The sequence below is a fragment of the Diuraphis noxia genome, unplaced genomic scaffold (genome assembly GCF_037042655.1).
Source record: "Diuraphis noxia isolate RWA-SAM2 unplaced genomic scaffold, SU_Dnox_SAM2 contig0003, whole genome shotgun sequence".
NCBI classification, from domain to species: domain Eukaryota; kingdom Metazoa; phylum Arthropoda; class Insecta; order Hemiptera; family Aphididae; genus Diuraphis; species Diuraphis noxia.
Window position 1 is genome coordinate 28,167,084 of NW_028301713.1, and position 22,325 is coordinate 28,189,408.

The 22,325-nt window shown below is 26.7% G+C and overlaps 1 protein-coding gene across 2 annotated transcripts in view; it reads right to left on the reverse strand.

Annotated features, from left to right (window-relative positions):
- Positions 1-22,325, reverse strand: part of LOC107174004 (serine/threonine-protein kinase 32A) — a 95,166-nt gene that overhangs the window by 50,653 nt on the left and 22,188 nt on the right. Inside the window, exon 1 of one of the 2 annotated variants that reach the window (XM_089223951.1) lies at positions 6,934-7,259. The exons of the other annotated variant lie outside the window; for it this stretch is intronic. The gene's annotated coding sequence lies outside the window, so the exon portion shown is untranslated. Of the gene's footprint in view, positions 1-6,933; positions 7,260-22,325 lie in introns of those variants that run through there. 2 annotated transcript variants of the gene reach the window in all.

The following is a 22,325-nucleotide window of genomic DNA, read 5'->3' on the forward strand; positions in this document are numbered from 1 at the left end:
TTGTCTGCACACTCCAATGGAATTCAAAAGTTCCAAATATAGTATATTATACGTAGTATACTCGTATTGCTTCACTGCAGACTGCAGTACTTAACTACAAACAGTTAGTTGTCCTTTATAGTTTGAAAACTAATCGTTGTACGTAGGTATATTATAATAGCCAAAAATACAAAATCTACTTGTGAATAGTATCTAGCCAAATTCCACATCGATGATTAAATAAAAAATAAAATATACATTCACATCAAATCATATAACATTTTTAAATTTTTTTATGCAAATACAGCTCATGCTCGATTTCTACTAATTCTATATTTTGTATGATAGGAAAAAAACATTACTTACGTATTTATTACCACCATTGTTTAAAAAATGGGTCATTATAATTTTTTTGTTATTAATAAATATTAAATTATTGTTTTATGATATCAACTCCATGGTCGGGATAGCCGGTTATTACGTCATTTACCATTAAACGAATTATGTTTATCTATTTATATAATTTGTACATTGCCATCGGTGTTCTAGGGTTAATGATTATTAAATTATCTGCTTCGTCGATGAAATTTATTAGTTTTCTGGGTGCGTGTACATGCCTCAAACAGTAATTCCACTTATTTAGATCAATAGGTATATTATTAAATTATACATAAAAAAATATATATAAAATTCCAAACACTGCATAAGCGAATTGATCAAATCATTAATTATTAACCGAACGAAAACAACATAAATACAACACAATAATAATTTATAAACAAGGTATATTTTTGCCAAAAATCCTCACTATGATCGTTTAAATAATGAACTAACAATGTAATCTAAAAATTTTAATATTTAATATTAATGCAATCGTTATCAGATCTGGATTTCAAAATATTTAAGTTCACTCAAAAGCACAAAGTGCATTGAAAAATTCACTTTTCGTCTTATTAATCGTTTTGTGGCGATAAAAATGCTCACGTAAATATTTACCCACGTGTTTTGATTCCTATAGCTACACGTATTACAGCTGCAGTCATAGTAGCATTCAGAAGTTTGTCCAATGGGTGGAGGGGTTTGTTTACGCATAAAATAAAAGATAAATTTATAACTTGACTTGATTGAATTTTAGTTTCTGAGCGGAGCGATGAATGTGATTTAACAATAATTTAATGATATATGGTTTTTTTTTTTTAATTCTTTGTTTGTTTGGTATTTTACACGATTATAGTAGTTGAAACTTGAAATAATGTTTCACAGTTTTAATTAATGCATCCTATCCTATAATTTTATTTTATTTTAAGTGATTAAAACACAAGAGAATTTCATATTCTTCACTATCTATTGTTTTTCAGCTAATACTTTTACTAAAATACAAAAAGCCATTTCCCCTTCATACAATCATTTTTATCTATACTTATGCCATTATAATATTTTATAGATAGATCTACCTCTATTTGGTTAATACTATATTTCCACGTGACGCTGTTTTAAATGGTTAAGTGCATTTTTTCTCATAAGCAATTCGTATATATTATTATATATTGTCCATATTGATTAGATATACCCAAACAATTACCTTATCATATGAATAATTTATGAAGGAACTATATTATTATTTATTTAAGTATGTAGGTAGTATCAAAAACTCGGAATCAAAACGGTTAAAAATTAAAATCGATCAGCCAAATAACCAAATAAAATAAAATATACATATTTGAATGGAATTAAAAGACCCTTTTGATAAGAATTCCATATTTTTTAGCATTTCAACAATAATTCAGATTGCATTTAATATAATAATAAACATAATATGATTTTGTATACATCTGATGCTTATGTAACTATAAATATTTCATCAATATAACGATAATAACTAATAAGTGATTTTATTACGTATTTTATGTAATTATTTATTATTGAAAAAATTACAGGCAGTATATTGTGATGCATTTCAAGAAAATTTGAATTTTTTTATGTTTCAGTTAAAAATATTTACTATTTTTACCGATAACATAGATAAAACAATATTCAATGGAAATATTATTTACAGAGGAAAATATTAAAGTTATTTTTGGAATCGTTAACAGATGAACGAAAACTTTTGGTTATAGGTCAAGTCCCCTTGGATTCTAGTATTCTACCAAATAATATACTTCTACTATAAATGCCTACGGGACGAAACAGAATTTACTCGGTTGATTTTCAATTTCTGAAACCTAACCAGAATATAAAAAAAACACACACACACGCATATTATATTCTTATAGAGTGGAGTAAATAAAAGGAAAGTGCGAAGTTCGCTTTATCGTCGTGGGAGATCCAAAACGTTTTAACTACATATTAATTATTTATTAATATTTACGCTATCGAGCAACGTGTGCGCGTAACTACCTACTCGCGGACTTTGAATGCCGCTCACTAAAAATTTAATTGCGGAGGATGTGATTTTATCAGTGGAAAAATCCGCTCTCGAAATAAGGGTTGGAACATGGTAGGAATGATTATAGTGGTGTGCTATTAAAAATGCACCTATATAATTTATTTTACATATATGTGTGACAGGATATCATTATATATTATTATCATCAGGAAAGCCGTTAGACTTTTTACTCTTTTTTGTAATACCTCGTATTTGATAATAATACACCGATGACCAACACATCAAAATGTAAACACAAAAATCGTAACACCAAAAGCCCAAAACTGTTCGATATATTTTAAAATTCTTAAAAACATTATAATTATTTTTATGTTTTGATATCCAATCTTATTTCTCTATAATAATTATTCACCATATTCACATGTACTCTAGAGTGCACTCGTGTGATATTTCTAGTGCAATGAAGGAAGGATCCCTTTTTGAAATAAGGGTTGACACATTGGGGAAATGAATACAGTGATGTGTTTTTAAAAGTACACTTACATATTTTGTTTTACATATACGTGCGGCAGAATATCATTATAGTATATTACTATCACGATAAATTTGAGAAGTTTATGACGTTCATATCATACGTCGTATTAGATACGACATACATCGATGGTCAACACTCCATTATGCGTATGTTACAAACATAAAATATTCCTAATACTAAAGCTGTTTTTTATTTTATAATTTTAAAAATATTGTATTATAATATCTGGTTTTTAAATTGCAATTTATACATATTATATTATTTTTCTTGTTTAATATTTGATTAAAGTAGGTTAAAAACCTGTGTTGTTGAAACCTTATTAAAACACTACAAAAAAATAACTGGTTTTTATTTTTTGATATCCTAATATTATTATATTAATAATCAATTAATTATTTTTGATTATTCTGTAATAAATTGCAATGAATTCTGAAAAAAATTTTTTTTCAATAATTATCAAATGTACACGACGAAATTAATTAATTTTTTCTTTCTAAAACCAAAAAAAGCGTTGATGATGATTTAAAAATATTGTTTATTGTTATGTTTTAGCCATATATTATATTTTATAAATCCAAAAAGGTTCAAACCAATAATATAAAATAATGATAACCTGTCACAACGTATTATAATATGCACTTTTATGATATTAGGTCGTAAAATAATTTATTTTCTCAATCAATAGAAGGTCAGACATTATAGTATAATATGTTCGACTTAATATTTTTGATGAGGAGTTAAATAATTTGTATAAATTAACAGGTATATAAATAATAGGTATAACATTTTGCTCAAGACATTAACTATAACATCAACCACGAGAATGGTATTAAACGATATTGAGAAAAACAGACAAGCAGATTTCGCTCACTATAGCATTAAAATTGTATAAAATATCGGTTACATGACGAGCCCGAATATACTTTAATCGAGTGTAAGTGTTATAATAGGCAATGGATTTTACCCGTGAATTTAAATTTTCTCAAAACCATCATCAACTAGGTATACAGAGCAACTGATTTCATATTATTATCATTTTCATACGCACAAGGGACATTGCAAAAAAAAATCGAACGGAACCCTTACCCAGTTATGTGAAATCATTTTGAAATGAACGCCCATGATAATAATAACATAATCATCGTGCGATGCTCTGTCTCTCGTTTAATTAATTAACGATTCGGTCTTGCAACCGACTAGATTTCTCGCTAGTTTGAATGGCGAAGTAATTATCATCGGATACAATGAATTGGGCACCACCTCCTCCATACAAACACAGATACGCGGAGACTGATAAACTAGGGTCGTCGGGCGTGCTTGCGGTACGATGTATACTCGTAATAATAATATAATATGAGAATACGACGATAACGATAGCGGAGACAGTGGCGCCGTTAAAAGTTCACAGGTCGTTAAATTCACCGCAGACTCGGTTTGTCAAACGTTAGAAGGGATTTTTAATAGCCCGCCGATCGTTCCGTGCTTATCCTTTATACGGGCCATGTTATATCCGCACGCACTTATGTGTGGTGCAGTGGAGGTAGGTAGATGTCTACACATATACTAAATCTTTTGTCTCAAACGAAATGAGTCAATTATTTCGAGTGCTGCGGTATGTAATATATAGACTACTATATTTGTAACATATATATACATATAGGTATATCATAGAATACACGTAAGTATAATAATGATAGTAATGTGTTCAGTGTTGAGAATGTAAGTTTGGCATTGATTTTTTTTGCTCAGTTTTTATTTATTTTTTTTATTTCAAAAGAATACTCGTCTTCATAGGTGACATCGACGGGTCGTTAATCAACACACACGCACACACATCTACTATGCAGAATTCTGTTTTAAATTCTTTATGGTTTAGCTTCATGGTGACAACAGTAGCTACATTAAACGATAACGTTAGAAAGATTATGTATTTTACCTAGTTTTTATATTATTTACTGTTTTATTTTTAGTAATACAATTTTGAGTTTTTGTTCGAAAATGCTAATATAGTATTGTAATATTATGTTTGAAGAATAAAATAGGTTAAAATAAATATGGCTGATTACCAGGTCGGAGGTGATCAATCTACCGATTTTAATCTGAATGACGGGTTGATCATGTTATTATAATATCTATTGATGAGAGAGTGGTTACATTCATCATTCGATCGTCAGAATGTTAATTTAGAAAAAGAAAAAATTACAGTATTTATTTGAACATTTTGAACGTAATCTAATTGTTTTATAAGATACTTCGCACTACAAACTAGGTAGACGTTGACAGATATACAAAGACTATTTACAATTGCAATTAGATAATAAAACGTTCTCCACTGTCATTGTGGTTAACCCGAATCGTCGGTCGATGCACGCTGATAACGTAAACAAAATATAGGTAATAGCCAATAAATTAGTTGTATAAAATAAATTAATAACAAATAAAATGAAAGTGGATTAAAACGTGTTATCTGGGCAAATTGTACGTAAAAATTAATTAATTTAAAAGAAAAAAAATTTTTTTTTGTTGAACAAAGTATGTAGTATGTGTATATTAAACCTTAATCCAAATTTTAATTTTATCATAGCAGATGATAGTTTTAAATGGGCATTGTATTACCTGAAATCCATCTATATCACCAATAACGTATCTGTCGTTATTCAAAACCTTACGTACTACATACGAAGGTCGGAACTTGGGGATTAATTTCTTGTTATGTTCTATTATAATATAGTAACGTCTACATAATGATTATTATATTACAATCCTTCTCTTTGTAAACCTTTGATGTCTTCCGTTTTGAATTATATTGAACTGCGTTAACCTCTTGTTCTTTATATATATACGTTCAGCGGCTTATCTTCTCACTTGTTTTCATCTAGGTTTACGGAACTCATATTTATTTATTTCACTATCCAACATAAGCCTATCTCGTCGTTTACTACACCAACCAGGTTTATCACAAACAACAGAACGCTAGGACTCTCGCCGGTCGACCGATGTCGTGTTATTAATTGCAAACCCAACTATATTCAACACTCGGTCCCATTTCTTCGTAGACTAAGAAAATTAAGCTAAAATGGGCACAACAGACTTATTAACGATTTCCATCTGGCTATTGTCCCTAATGTTCCTGCTGCAAACAAAGTTAAGCCTCGTAATCGTCCTCAAAAATTGTTTGAATGGTACGGATGTATAAGACGTGCCTCGATCACTGTACTACAGGCTTCTATGGTGAAATGAAATTGGTTTTTCATGTTTTAAAATTATTTTCATATATAAATAATTTATATTACTGTTACGTGATTCTACGTTTTCTTTTAACATGATATTATATTCGTTGTTATTTACATTAGTAAATTCACATCTTCATTAATGCCAAATATCCGTTTTGAAATTTAATAATATTATCCATTGCGTTTTAAATGCTATTTTTTTTTTTGACATCCTTAATTAATTAAGTTGTCATAATCATATAGCAATTTGAGATTAATGAATATTTTCCTGGATTAAATCTCTAAATTAATAATTGCATTGAATATTTATTTAAATTTTTGAAAAATAATCTTCTAGTTTAAATCGTGATGATATGTGTTTATTTTAAGATAACAATAATAAATAATTGTTAATAAAAATATAATCACCAGGATGACCTAGTTCAACGTTATTTTTTAATAAGTTCTAAATATAGATATCTGTTCAAAAACGATTTGTCCATAAATTATAGTTCAATGAGTTGTTGATTTTTATGTATGAAGATAATATATATAATATAATTTCTAATCACAGTTTAACAGTTGAAAAACTCCACCATTTTGTTATTTGAATTGTCTTATATTATAAATTTGAATAATTATATATAACTTAAGCATACATCACTTTAATTTGAATAGATTTTAAAACGTCATAATATTTGGTTATAGTTTTTATTGTATCTACCTCTCTGTCTAACTCAATGCTATAATAATTAAGTATTATAAGTATCTAGTCAATATTCAATTATTTTCTAGTATCTATTTTAAAATTTAAGCATTACCTGATTGATATTCAAATGTATATAAGTGTATGTATAGTTCAGTGGCGTAGCGTGCGTTTCAGCTTAGTGTATGCATTGAAGTTGTAAGTTAATAAAATCGTGGGGGGGGGCGTAGCCTTAAAATATAACTAACGTAGTCTTAAAATATAACTCGAAACTAGTTTAAATAGTTTTAATTTAAAAACGATATGTCACACTTATAATATAAATTAATTATACGCACTTTACAACTTTAAATAATAATTTTTTAATATAACATTATAGCCGGCAAAATATACGATAGACGGCTCTATGCAATAGCGTATGCAATACTGATCCAGCATACACGAGTGACGTAAACACGACCGCGAGCATTCTATGTTTTGTTATTAATATTATCGATAAGAAATATAAATAGCTGTCGCTAAATGTCTGTACTAGTATGCAATCGCCAACGTGCATACTGCATTACTGCGTACATAATGAACATGTTACATGATAGGTACTAGCCATTAGATATAAATATGACGGACAATAGCGCGACGCGGCCGTAGTGTTGCGGATTAATCAATCCTAATGTACTTAGAAGAAAATATAAAAAATATTATAATATTATAAAATATTAAATTAATACAATCAAACATGTTTTTATAAAAATATTACATTATTAATACAAAAAAAAATTATTATTTCAATTTGGGAAGTGTATGCTGTGCATACACAGCATATGCACACGCTACGCCACTGGACTATAGTTATAAAATAAACTGATAAGTTCGCAATTTACTAAAAAAATATATAATTAAATATTTGTACCTAATATAATGTTTAAATTTTAAATTTTACTTTATTAGCTACTGAAAACTACATTCGTTTTCGTCTGTTGGGTTCAATAGTAATTATAAGATGTACTATGCCAGAAACATCTCTAACATACATACACTACATACAAGTAGATATTGATTCGTGTAGGTAACAGTTATTCAGTCGTTATTATGAATTTGTCCTGAATTGTGTAAGTCTCATAAAATTATGAAACTACGATACTTAGATGATTTAGAACTTACATAGTAACCATTGTGTTGCAAAATTTAAATCCCAAACCCAATGAACCTTTTGGTATCATAGTAATTACAGAGTTACGGTAAGGCATGTGTATTAGTGGACAGGAATTTCTAAGGAATTTATCACTTGATTCAGATGATGTACCCTGAAGCTAAATCGATCGAATTAAGTACAATTTTTGTATTCAATTTGGATAATTATTTTTATTATAAACTGATTCTACAAAATATGCAATATGACTAGCTGAACTTTATATTCATAGATGTAGAAGATAATTTTTTACTTCAAATTACTGGACTACAGTAATTGTAGAGCTTTGTAAACATTTACTATTTTAAATTCATGAAATAGTATGTTTTTCTACCTATGAAAAAAAAATTTCGAAAAGTTCCATTATTTTTTATAAGTGTTTAGAGTTTAAACTTTTTGATTTGTAAATTAATGATTTCTCATCGAACAGTTTTCTTATACCTAGCCACATTCAGATAGTTGTCATGCAATGGCTTTATTGATAATAATTTATATTTTATTCTTGTATTCATTGAGAAGCCGTTGAAAACTTTATTAATACTGAAACATTATTTTTTTATCTGTATTTTATGCTCCATCAAAACTACGCTAATTTTACAAAAATTAGAGAAAAAATGAATAAATTTGGCCAGTTATATATACAAAGATTGACAAAATAAGGATTTAAAACAAAGTGATCAATAATTCCCTGAAAATCACACACATACTATTTATACTTTATAGGCATTCAATACGATCCATAGAGATAGAGGATAGAGTAATAAATAAGTAAAAGTAATAACTCTATGATACGATCCGAGAAGTGATAAAAAATAAACAATAAAAAAAATATGATTTAGTATTTTTTCTTTTTAAATGTATACAACTCTTTTACGTAATACACGTTAACTGATATTTGTAACTACGCAATTTTTACGATTTTTATTTTGCTATGTTTAATGACTATTATATTTTAAGACTTATTTTACAGTAATAATTTAAGTAACACACGTATAAATGTTATATATTACGATGATATATACTTAGATTGTGTGTTTATAAAATATATATATATATATATATATATATTTCACAATAATACGCTTAGTAAATAAGACTTCGTTAATTATAAAGTAATATAAATGATTAATAAAGCAATTAAAATATGCAATACTGCATTTTATATATTAATATATCAATGTATAATAAATTTAATAGATTTTCTTAAGTTAACTAATTTGTGTAAAAAAAAATATATATATATATATTCTACAAGACAAAAAATAATATATTAAATCTTTCAAATTTTAAAAGTAGATATTATATACAGAAATAATGATGATGTCATTAAAATAATTTAATTAGAGTAAATTTAATTTCTGCTTCTCAAATATTCGTTACTGACAATAATTAGTTTAAAAATAATATACCTAACCTTAAATCAACAATATTAATAACAACAACAGGCGTCAGACGATATTCCATACTAAATAATGATGGTAAGAATAAAATGATATCGCCATATTGATCTCTGCCTCCATATTTTTGAACATATCTCTGCATTTCACTGTAGTTAGTCCAATTTAATTACAAGTAGAAAGGTACCTTTATGTAAATTAACACAACCGTATTGAGATGCGACAATTGTAATAATAATTGAATAGCTTAATCTGGAAACCGTTTCATGGCCTTGTCGAATAAATAATTCGGTTTAATTTTAATCGGTTTATATGGTAACACACTTTTTTTTGTGCAGAGACGCAATAACATTATGTCATAGTCGTATATTATATAAAGGTCACTAGAATTTACATGTCACTCAAAACGATATAAAAATATGATCAAGCCTGACATCTGGGTCGTGAGACTTAGGTTAGGTGTGTATTAGTTTTTAAAATAGATTTAGATGAATATTACTAAATTGTCCAGTATTTAATTAAAAAAAAAACAACAAATTTAATCATTATTTTTTCTATTAAATATAAATGAATACAGAATTCGTATAGTTTTATTTTTTTACTGCGATATAAATGGTTTTCGAAAAATTAAAATTTACATGGTTTAAAAAAAAATCTTATATTTAATAAATCAAAATCAAAAACTGTCTAATCAACATCCTATAGCTAACGGGGCAGGCGATTAGTTCAAAATAAATTTTGTTTGACCTTATTCTCTTTTAAGATTTTTCTTAGTTTTTGGTCAATATTAAAAAATATCGATGAACTATAATAAATATCAATAACAATAAAGCAATAATATTATTTTTGATATTAATTATTAGGTATAATAATTATTGTAGAAGAAAATATTTTTTTAAATTATTTTTTTTGTCTTTTTTATGACGAACAAATATTTTAAAAGCTCTTTTTCTATATTATATTTTTCAACGTTTTAAGAAATATTAATTTTTATTTGTATGATAAAATACCCTGGATATAATGTGGTGCAGTAGTGACATTCCTTAAAAAACATTAATCACCACAAATATTTTAAATTGAATATGTACTCGTATTATTGCGACTTCACGCGTGCCCTCGTCAACATATTGAGTGTGCAGTACAATCTCGTACTAGTACAATATGCAGTGCAATACTAGTCATTTTTATATTTTCTTAAGCGAAATACATATACATTTTCTGTTCATCGTTCGTAGATTATATCGTTACCACTATAATATAACCGTTTGAATATCCACCATAATGACGCGTTTAAAAAAGAGTTTTTGAGATATATCAATGAGTGGTATTAATTGGCGTTTATATATATAATTATAATTGTCATTAATGTTATCAACAAACGAAAATATATTGTTTTCTACTAAACAACGCATTCTGCACATTAACCATATTAAATCATTAAACCAATTATATTCTACTATTATAATAATTCACCATGGAAACGGATGACAGATTACATAAACTTTATCTTAGGGTTTTCCTCAGTATATAAATAATATTCAAATGTAGGTATAATCGAGATTTGTAACAAATTTGTGAATATTTGTAGGAAAGTCGATATAATTATTATAATAAATGTGAAATATTTTTTTATTCAGCGGAAACTGTGCTCGTTTATGACCGAAAAAGGGTATTTTCGGCAAAAACGTCAAGACTGGCGCCGTTTTATGTATCTTCGGTGTTTTTTTTTTTTTTACAACGTTATATCCTGTGTAATCGATAATTTCACAATATTTTAAAAGTGTGTTTACTAAAAATACATTGTTATATTATTTATTAATATTATCGGAACTGCTGAAAACATCAAAGCGCTGTGTATCACGTAATATAATATCTATAAGATATCGTATTATATCCGGTATAATGTACCGGACGCCCACATGACTCAAGAATACTGCAGTGGTAGTGAGCTTACACATAATTTATACCCAACCCATGGTTGTACCCGCCTTAATACTTGTATTTTGGAATGCATTATTATCATCTGTAATGAATATTATAATATATACATAAATGTAGGTATAATTGTTTCATAAAATGGTTACTGGGAGATCCTGCACTATGACTTTTTCTCTATCTCTCTTACACACACTCTAAGTAAAACGGTAGTATAGTAGGTAACTTTACTATGAAGCCCACTAATTTGCATGGAAATTTCGCAATATAATATTATCATCTATAATCTTCTTTTTCTTCTGGCTTTATCTACTCTACAAGAGATTTTGCCACCATCACAACTTCACGCCATTTCTCTCGATCATGGATTATATTTCTCCAATCGTTTACTCTTATCCTTTTTAGATCTTCCTCGACCATATCCATGCAACTTTTCCTCGGGCGTCCTCGTGGTCTCTTACCCGTTGGTTGCCAAGACAGTACCTTCTGTTTTGATTATCTTATCATCACTTCCACGCATAATGTTCCCCAACCACTGGATTCTCTGGCCACTTATGTAATATTTAATTGGAGTCGTTTCTGTTTCTTCAATTAGTTCTTTGTTGAACTTTCTCCTCCACATACTAGTGTTCGCGTCTAATTTGGGTCCACATATCATGCGCCATATCTTGTTTTCGAAGATAGTAAGCCTTCATTCTATTACGCTTGTAGCCATCCATGCTTCGCATCCATATGTTAGTATAGCTCACACCATCACTTAGAGTTTGACTTTTGTTTTCTTTGACAACATTTTAGATTTGAAAAATTTGGATAAAGCAACGTACGCTTTTCCTGCTTTTATTATCCTTAATCCAATCTCTTGAGACCAGTCATTCTTTGTATTTATACACAAGCCAAGGTATTTAAACTCATTAACTTTTTCATATATCCAGTCATCCGGGTCAGGGTCGATACCATCACAAACCAAGCCTCGGACACGGATCATCTTTAATGAATATTATAATATATATACACGTATATTTTGTATTTATCGATCTTAATTCCGGAAACTATGGCCATTAGCTGTTTGTTTGTTTATTAAGTTTATTATTGAGGGGGAGGGTAACGTTGGTTAGAACACCTGTATGTATGGTGAAAATGTGTCAATAAAAACCTGGGTGGTCACCTGTTTAGTAACTAGTGACGCCGACCGATGCTTGCATTCTGAAAAAGTTTCATGACTGAATACAACCACCACACCAGGTCACATGTGTATATTATATAACAAAATTGTCTTATATAAGGATTTAAAATTCGACGAATACTTAATTACAAAATTATTGTGATTATGATATTGTGAAATATTATCAAGAACTTCTATACGTCTACCAGTCACGGCAATCAAAAGATGCACAAGAGAAGGAGAGAGAGAGAGAGAGAGAGAGATAATGGATGTCAAGACACGCCCACCCGGATCCAAAGGCGCCACCGATCGTTCGATCGTCTAGTCTGACAGGCTCTTGGACCACTTCCTTCCGATTTTGGAAAAATTACATGTGTGGGCCGTGGGGCATATCAAACGCTCATCTGCTTGACGTGGGTAATGAAACGTCTTATAAATTTCAGAGATAATATATGTATTAGAGGAACGCGTACACGTAATTTAAAGTTTTTGATTCAGCATGGGTCGAGACAGTATTCTTGTGTGACGAGTAATTAATTCAGTGAGTATACACCATAATAAAGTAATAAACGATGTGTATACAGATTTCAAAATGATTCAATTTTGTAAATTTTGTTATTAAAATTGAGCGTAAAGCTATTTACAAATCGTCCATTCCGAATTGGCGTTTGAATAAAATATTGTTATCAAAAAATTCGAGTTATTATAACACTGTGGTTGGTACTACAATAATACCATAGTGAATTGAAATATAGTAAATACCGGACAAACTCTTTCAATGAAGTTTTAACCTCCGTTAAGATTTGGTCATTCATATGATTTTTGATCATTATTGATTTCGCGGAGTTTGGTCGTTGTCTCAACCAGTGGTCTTGCCATTTAATTTGAATACATTTTTGGAATAGGCTTTTTACATCTACGTATATTTTATTATTTTTAGTTTTTGATATCAGTGGATTTTGATGCTTTCTTGGGTTCCTGTTAAGGAATTATGTTATAATAATAGTATGACAAGTATAACTTGTATTATATTTAAACGATCATATAATGACACAGATACTATAATACAATTGTAACTTGTATTTGTTTATAATATATTTTGAGAATCAGTGATATTTCAAAATAAATATGTTATGTACAATGCTGTTTAGTTGTAGTCATAGGTTTTATTTTGGTAATTTTTAATATTGTTAAGTATAATTCGATGAAATAAAATGCGAACATTAAAATAAGAGAAACAAATGAGAATTTGAAGGTCAATTAATAGTAACTGTATATTTTACATTGACAATATTTAAAATATTCTTTATTCTAGTATATTTTTAACGTACACACGCTCAAAGAAAATTACATTTTATTACGATATAAGCATTTTAATTGAAATTCTTAAGGAAAATAAAATGATTTTTTTCAAAGTTAAAAAACTAAAAGTAATATACATAAATATTGCACGTTTAAGGAAACTTATTTTCTAGTTTAAAACAATTGTCGTCATTGCACATACAAAAATAACATTATTTTAATAAATAAGACACATAATAATAATCTTAAACATTTTAAGTATTCAAAAACAGTTTCCACATTATTTAATATTTCTATATGTTCATGAAAAAAAAAAAATGGTAATTACTTAGCGTCTGGTGTAGTGCATTTTCTTTATGTTAATATTGGTAGAATATACATTTTTATTGAATTTCATTGCATATTATAATATAATACTAACGAAACTATTACAAGGTTAAATAATATATAGTTAGTCAGGCACGGAGATAAGGGGAGCAGACTGTACCTGGCCCACCCTATATCTAACCTAACTAGCCTTAGGTCAGCCTACCCAAAGTATTCAGTGAGGCCCATTATTCTATAATGGTTTTTAATTGTTTCCAAATTTTTAATAGATTTTTAATAAAACATAAAAATAGAAAAATCCTTTTATATTAGTACTTAAATATTTTATCTATTGTATTTAATTTCAAAAATTTTGTCTATATACATTAAATGTTTGGATTTTATTATTATTAAAATTATAAAAAACATTATTTGTTTTTGATTTTTAGGTGTGTATTAAAACGTAATTTTTTTATTACATTTATAAGTTACTGCAAAAATGATAAAATATGGCATAATTAGGTTATATACTTATATATTTGTAGTAATGATATGCTGACAAAGTGATAAAGCATTTTAGATTCTGAGTGGAGTGAGGAATGTATTGATTTTACCATGATGTGTGTTTTTCCCCTTTTTATTCTGTAAACACTTTTTCTCCCTCTAAACTTGCTCAAAAGAATCAAATGTAGCATATTTTTTGAAAGATAATGTTCTTGAGCTGGTACTTTATTTTTTGATTTTCAAACGGTACTCGAAATAAAAGCTGTTAAAGGAGAAAAAACGTACGATTTAACGATTTTTTAATATTATATAATTACGGATGACGTTTTTTACCAGTAATATTGCTTCAAAAGAAAAATGACAAAAGATATTTTTTTGTGGTATTTTAGACTTAGGGGGGTCAAAAATAAAAAATTCTCAATATTTTTCTAAATAATCGGGATAGTAACTTTAAAACAAATAACCATAGATGTATGAAATTTTCATCGAATTATATAAGTATATTCTACCCACCATGAAATTTTCAAAAAATTTCAATTTAGGTTGAACTATTTATAGGCATATGCAATTGTTGATCATTTTTAGTTCTTTTTTAATTAATTTCGATAAAAATTTATTTTTTGAACAAAAAATTATTATCAATAGTGCCAAATATTGTCAGGACAAGACATGTTTTGTATCTCTTTAAAAGTATATTATAAATTATTTCTTTTTACGTTTTTCAAAAAATAAATTGGCACATAAACCTTTTAAATATCGTTAATATTGCGTTCTCTTATCGAATAAAGACTTTTTGTTCACAATCTCCCAAAAAGCGACTTAAGTTTGTAGAACACTCTCAGAGTTCTTTAAAAAATTACTAAGTATATTAAACTTTAAAAATTGAAATATCGTAATTAAATATAAAACGAATTTCTCACATTTTGCTTTAACTTAAGATGTTCTTCAGAATTTACAAATCCAATTCATTGAATAAAAAGTTAATTAAGTCGAATTAGTTTAATAATAAAGGGTGATTTTTTAGGCATGCTCACTCTTATTATTCTCTTTAATAGTACATTTATTTAAATTCTAGATTTTTAGAATTTTTAAGTTGACTCTAAGGCCATATTTTCAAATTTCTGATATTTTTTGAACTACTTAAAAAGTATCTTGTGGCGATACCAGCTATTTTTTAAATGAGATACCTCCATTTTTATTGAAAACTATTTAGTGGATCATTTTAATGCTTTAAATTCAAAATTTTAATGGATAATTTCTGAGTTAGCAAAATATTTATACTGAGGATAATAATCCTTAAAAATGATTTTATAAAATAAAACCTATTTGTAATGTTAGATGTAGCATTTATTATACTTAGACCATGTTTACAAATTATTTATATTGATAAAACAATAGTAATTGGTATTTTTTTTTTAAAGTCTATGCCCCCCTATTTACTTAACCCATTACCATAGATATATTATTCTTAAGAAGTTAAATAACTCAAAAACTACTAGTTTGAATTTTCATCTAGATACATAAAAATGCACAAAAAAAAATATAAAAGGGAGATTCCTATTTGAAAAACTGAAGTTTTTAGTGTCGCAGGATCATCTAAGTGGTACAAAAAATGTTCTGAAAGTGTATTTCAAAATTTCAAAATTTTTAATATTATTATATGCATAATTGAACCATAAAATTAGGCTGACCTTAAAATATCAACCTGTATATAAAAAAAATAGTTTATGAATTGAAAATAAGACGAATATGAATGTTGTTCATAATATCATCTTGAACAATGATAGTGAATAATACGTTGTAATCGTTTTATGTAAAGTCTATTCATAGGTACAGCTGATATTATAGCGATTATACTTACTGTATTTTTGCGTACCAATTAGTGTTTAAATAGTTCATATTGTGAATCTATCTGATATATTCCTTCTATATTATGTTAGTATATCGACAAGCACATGAATCATCAAGAAAATATGTCAGATAAATAAGCAGCTAAAGCAAAATAGTGTTACTGTATTATGCTTGTAATAGTAAAATAAATAATATTTATAATATTAAAATGTATTTAAAATGTTTAAATATGTTTTATGTATTGTTGTGTTTTAATTGATCGGAATTAGAATTTTAAGTAAAATTATTTTGAAAATAATGCCGCATTCAGATAATATTTTAAACCATACGTTTAGTTGCACACTCGTCACGCTTCGCTCAAGTCAGCGAAAAATCATTTATTATTTTCGTTATATAATCGATATTATGTAACACATTATTTTTCATAGAATTCGTGATTTAAAACCATTTGCATTTAAAAATACTCCTAATACATGTTTTTAGTAGGCAAATTTTTTGTAGATATACAATAATTATGATTAATAAATAAAATACAATACAATAAATTATTCTCTGTTTGTCAGAAGACGTGATTTGAATTTCAATAAAAAAAAAAACTGAATTTAGTAAACATCATTCAATAACATAACAATAATATAATATGATAGTTAAATACATTCGCACTTGTTCATTTCTTATACTATTATTACTCGTGGTGGATGAGTACTTTGAGTAATAACATTGCACTACTATCTTATGTCATGTCAGTGCGGTGTGTTAATAATATTATCTACGGATTTCTTGGATGATTTCGTGACAACGATTTCTACACACACATGCTATTAAATTGCATATCCATGGTGCCGTATTATTCTTATATTATACAACAATATTATAGTATCTTACACAATTTATTCATACTTTTTAATTACTTAAAAGCATAACTGTTTGTTAAAAAACAATTGAAATGTTAGTTGAATATTTTAGTTATCTAAAATATAATAAAATATGCTATATTGTAATCAAATAATCCTTAAACCTGCATTTAACTATGGTTTTTAAGTTTAAAAAAAAAAATAATAATAAAACTTACAATATTATTAATTTAAAAAACAATAAAAATGACTCGTATGCAATACTACGCAATTAAAAATTAATAAGCCATTTACTCAGATAAAATAATGTTTAGTTTGTTTCAATAGTAAAATATGATTGATGTAATCGTGTTGGTCACAAACACATAAAATGATGCATATTCAGTCCAATATATTGTTTATGGAAGTAACACATCCAATATGACATCAACTTTGGACAATTAACCTCTAAAATGTAAATTTCTTGGTATATATGGTTATTTTCATATTCAAGGAAATTGTATTTTCACATTATATTTATACATTAATTCATCTCGTGTAATAAATAATAATACTTCGTTCACCTTTTTTTTTAAATCAAGACCATCTAATTGTATTCCTAAATAATGATTGAAATAGCATTATGTGTATACATTAAGTATAAGATCCTGGAAAAAATATTAAACAAGGACATTTTAGCGATTAATATATTTATTTTATTTAATCATAGCTATATTTTCAGTTTTTTTTTTTTTCTAAGGATACCTGTACTATTTTGGGTATAGTCTTAGTAAATTATCATATATCAATATTATAATTCAAGCTGAGTACAGAGACATATTTAAATTTATATATATATAAAAAAAAAAAATGTCAGCTTTACGAAAATCATGTTTTCCAGTTTGTTAAAATACAATATTATATTCTTGTGAATTATGTGTATTTGTTGTAGGTAATATCATAAAATGTGAATTTCATAAAATATGAAACAAAATGCAACAGCAACACACAAAATAATATAATATAATTTTTTTCTTAAGTAAGACAATATCAAAATAATTTAATTTGATACAATATTCCACAATAATCGTAGAGTGTAATTTTCTAACCTCTCTTTTTATTCACACTTATTCATTTTTTAACTTCAGCATTGCGTTAAACTTTTTCTTTTTCTTCGCTAATTTGCATTGTGAGCTATTGTCAAGCGTTTGCAGAAACTCAAAAATCCATATCATGAAGTAGTAGGTAAAGTTTTTGGTTGAGTGGTTTAAAATAAATTTATTTTCACAGACCATTAACGTAATTAGGTTAATGTGGTTTTTATTTTAATTTGTTAACGTTATTATATATGACCTATATAATTATACTATGATTTTTATGTATACACGGTTCTGTAGCATCAACATTTGTTGTCTTATTTATTATTCACTTGTTGATAATAACAAATAAATATATTTTTAGTATGATTTTTTGTTTTACTCGTGTTTATGTAGTTTTATAATATATTTTTTTTTTTTTTTTTTTATTGGTTAAGCATCAACTACATAGGTTATTCGCTTACATGTGTTAATTTCTACATTAAATGATTATATGCTATTGTACAATTCTATTTTGTTTTTATAATATTATGAATGGCTTCTAATGAGTTTATACATTTTTAAGACCTTATATGTATAATGAAATTATAATAATACTGTTTATAAATTATTAGATCACATATAATTGTATTTGCTCATTCGGTTGATCCACATCACGGTGGTCAAACTTTAAAATTGCATTATATTTACACTACACCGATTCGTCTATAGCTTATGAAAAACACATAGACAATTTAAAAATTAACATTATAACTTTCTAGTGTGGTATACATCATAACGTTCACACCAATATGATATCACCATACACGCACCCTCAAACCTGTAATACCCTCCATCTCACATACTAGCACACCAACATCCTCTATAAATACACAACGATATGGGTAGATATGAGTATTTTAGTCATTTCATTATTTGACTTGGGTCGTAATCCTCTTGCTAACATATAAAAGTATCCACATGTTTACGTAACGAGAAGTATATAATATTATTCCCTAGAGTCCACTCCATTCGTAATATGTGTTTCATAATAATATGTACGTGTCGGTTGCAGAAAGTATGTACAGTTTCCAGTTAACAAACCATCATGAAACTATACCTAAATATTATTTAGGTCAGTTTTAAAATTATTTTTTTATCATAATATCATCTAATCATTTTTTAAAACAATAATTTTACTAAGACATATTTAATCAAAAATACAACTACATTTTAGAGAATAGTCAAATTATTATACATAACATTTCGTATCGCTTTGTGCAAGAACCCAATATTGTATAATAATAATAATAATAATAATAAATATTTTTGAAAATAATTACCAGATTGGTATTTATTAATGCATATTATACAACATTGTTTTTGTTTCTGAAATTACAATAAATAATATGTATATACAATATTTTATCATAATGAAATTATCTCATCATTAAACATAAATGATAACTAAAAACAGTCAGTTATAGTTAAAACACATCGTTATTTAATTATTAACTTATTTATGCATACAACTACAAGATATTTATATTTATCCGACAAACGAATGACCGGGTGAGATGTAAAAATAATACCACAGTAAAAATACGTAATTCTAAATTTCTAACTAATTAATATACAGATTTTGATTGACAAAATTAAAATTGAATACAATATAGTTTTTCGATATTTTTATAACTGGTATTCTATAATTATTCTTATAACTTTTATTCTCCCATTAAACATAAATTCAAACACTTAAAATATAACACGATAGCAAAATTATATTATGTTTATAAATTATAGTCAGAGTTAAAATAATGTTTTTTTTTTCATAAAAAACCATATCGAGCTTATTTACATTTTTTCTTTGTTGAATTGATACTATAAAAAAAAAATTTATGAAAGTAAAGTGACCCAACATTTATGACAGTTTTTGAAGCTATTCATCGCAGTAATATTGTATATTGTATACCATGTATTGACATTCCATTAAAGTTTTATGTTTACGTGAAATGTGTAGCTCAATAAGTAAAGTTTAATCTAATATTACAATGATATAATTTGGAACAAAAAGTGAATAAGTTGTTCTAACTAAAGTAGTAAAAATTTAAATTTTATGCATTTTATGCTCTACGGTTTTGAATAATTGAAATGGCCAAATTATTAAAATAATAATGGACGGAATGTAAATTTATAATTCATTACAAAATATGAAAAAAATAAAAGCATTGTTTACATACTGTTATGTTACTGATTCAGTCCGTTTGAATAAATTGTTATACATTAAATAATTGAAGTCTGCTTAATAAAAACGAAAACAGAAATAAAATATGTATGAGTAATAGGTTAGGTTAGGATTCCGGATATACAGATTTAAATATACTTTAAAAAATATATTAATATTCATGTTTCTATTTATTCAACATTTTATACTTGATCTAAAATACATTGGGCTAATCATTTTCTTAACTTATATATATCAGTATAATATTATATACCCGCATTGTATTCAATATTAAATATTTGTATTTAAGGAGTCTAGAAAATACATTACCTATTTGTAATATACCTAATAGTCTGGACGTCAGATTAAGACAAAACTGTGTAAAACAAACTAATAAGTAATATTTTCTCCCCTCGATTTCAATTGATTTTAATTATAAATGTTTAAATAAACGGTTTGTATGAAATACCTATTAAGTTTACAATTGGATTTATTATATTCGTTATAATATATATATCGCATTTGATATTTAATAGTAACAGCTTAGTTATAAAACTATAATAAAAAACAAAGAATAACTATAATTTACTACCAACGGCTAAATGATTATACTTGTCCCCGTCAATAGGACATATCACATATACATATCAGAGTCTCTTGTGAAGTTTTCTAAGTTGGTTTTTCCCTATCTAAGTTATAGCACTATCGCAATAGTCGTTACAATAGTTTTATATTTATTGCACAAAATAGTTTTCATGTAAAGTTGGAATTAGGATATACTGTATAATTGGAGGATATTATTATTGGAATTTATAATATTTAATTTAATTATTTGAATAATATTTCATTCAATACTGTACACTACAATTATTTTAAAATGTATTTGTAATTGTTTTACAAACATAAATGCAGTCATCCACAATATCCGCTATTGATTTTGAGTACCAGACGGGAGACTGCTCATCATATTATAATTTACTATTAATTTTATTTAAACGAGTTAGTTGTGCAGTGAATAAAGATGTACAGAATTCTCAACAGCAGACTTTTATATCCCTAAACTTACCTATTGTAAACGCTCAACTATATGGTTCATTGATTTCCAAAATCGTTTCTTAAAACGCATTGTTTTAAAATAGTTCGACATAAATTAAGTACAGTATTACAATGACAGAAATTGTCAAAGTGAAATATCTGAGCCGAATTTTCAATTTCTGGCATTTAATTTACGTTTTGATAAAAAACCATTTGATCTTTATTCTTTGATACGTTTTATTAATTCACATTGAAGAAGCTTACTCCGTTTTCAATTTGAAAATTGTAGTTGTTATGGAAAATCAATATTCAATTATACTGAATTAATACCAAATCTACCTTAACATTGCAACTATGCATATATGCCAGAACAATATTGAACATAATCTTAAATAAATATATGTATATGTATATATATATATTATATACATGGGTAACTGTTGTAAATATTATAAGCCAATAACCTTGGTAGTTGAGTTTCCAATAAACAAAAAAAAAATTGTTTCATAAAATAATAATAACGAGAAAATCGATAAAATAGATTTAATAAATTAAATAAACAAATGCTTGTTTATCGCTGTCACTCAAAGATCGCTGTTGTTACAATGCAAACTTCAAAGATACATGAGTATGTAAAATGTGTACATCAATATTATGTAGCTATACTGTATATATATTATATATATATATTTA